At 41.9% G+C, this 1,182-nt stretch overlaps 1 pseudogene; it reads left to right on the plus strand.

Moving 5' to 3' along the window:
- The first annotated feature begins 770 nt into the window (after nucleotides 1-770).
- LOC130851921 (40S ribosomal protein S26-like) lies at nucleotides 771-1,182 on the plus strand (annotated as a pseudogene).

Below are 1,182 nucleotides of genomic sequence, written 5' to 3' on the forward strand. Positions count from 1 at the left end.
CAGAAATCAGCAATGCCTTTGATCAGTTTATTGGTAGACCAGACCAGGCTGAGGAAAGACTCTCTAATCTTGAGGCTACATCAGTAGAAACCTCTAAAACTGAAAAGCAAAGAGACCAACGACTGAAGAAAAAAAAAACAAACCAGAACAGGATATCCAAGGACAGTGAGACACCTACAAAAGGCATAACATACACATAATGGGGTTACCAGAAGGAAAAGAAAGAGGGAGAGGAAAAGCAGAAATATTTGAAACAATAATGACTGAGAATTCCCCCAAATTGATATGAGACAGAATACCACAGACTCATGAAGCTCAGAGAACACCAAGCAGGATACATGCCAAAAAAATTACACCTAGGCATATCATTTTCGAACTACAGAAAATCAAAGATAAAGAAAAACCCTGAAAGAAGCCAGAGGGAAAAAAACACCTTATCTATAGAGGAGCAAAGGAAAGATTTCTATCAGACTTCTCCTCAGAGACCATGTAAGCAAGAAGAGAGTGGAGGGAAATACTTAAAGGGTTAAGAGAAGAAAACACCACCAACCTAGAATTCTGTACCCTTTGATATTACCCTTCAAAAGTGAAGGAGAAATAAAAGCGCACTCAGACAACAACAACAAAAATTGAGGGATTTTTGTTGCTAGTAGACCTGCCTTGCAAGAAATGTTAAAAAGAATTTCTTTAGAGGGAAAGAAAATGAGAAAGGTCATTAACTCAGATCAACATAAAGAAAGGAAGAGGCTCTCTCGCCTCCTTGCTCCAAGATGACCAAGGAAAGAAGGAACAACAGTTGTGCCAAGAAGGGCTGTGGCCACATGCAGCCTATTCCCTCCACTGACTGTGCTCCATGCGTGCTCAAGGACAAGGCCATTAAGAAGTTCGTCATTTGAAACATAAGCAGCGGCCCTAGCAGTCAGGGACATTTCCAAAATGAGTGATTTCGACACCTATGTGCTTCCCAAGCTGCATATGGAACTATGTTATTGCGTGAGTTGTGCCATTCACAGCAAGATGGTCAGGAATAGTCCTAGTTCTCAGGAAGCCTGAAAGGACTGAACACCTTCACCCTGAATTAGACCAGTGGGTGCTGCCCCATGACCCCCACCAAAGCCCCTGCAAGGAGCTAAGTCCTTGAAGACTGAAGAAATACTGTTCTCTGAGAAGACAATAAAATGA

Source organism: Hippopotamus amphibius, chromosome 4 (assembly GCF_030028045.1).
Source record: "Hippopotamus amphibius kiboko isolate mHipAmp2 chromosome 4, mHipAmp2.hap2, whole genome shotgun sequence".
Taxonomy (NCBI): Eukaryota; Metazoa; Chordata; class Mammalia; order Artiodactyla; family Hippopotamidae; genus Hippopotamus; species Hippopotamus amphibius.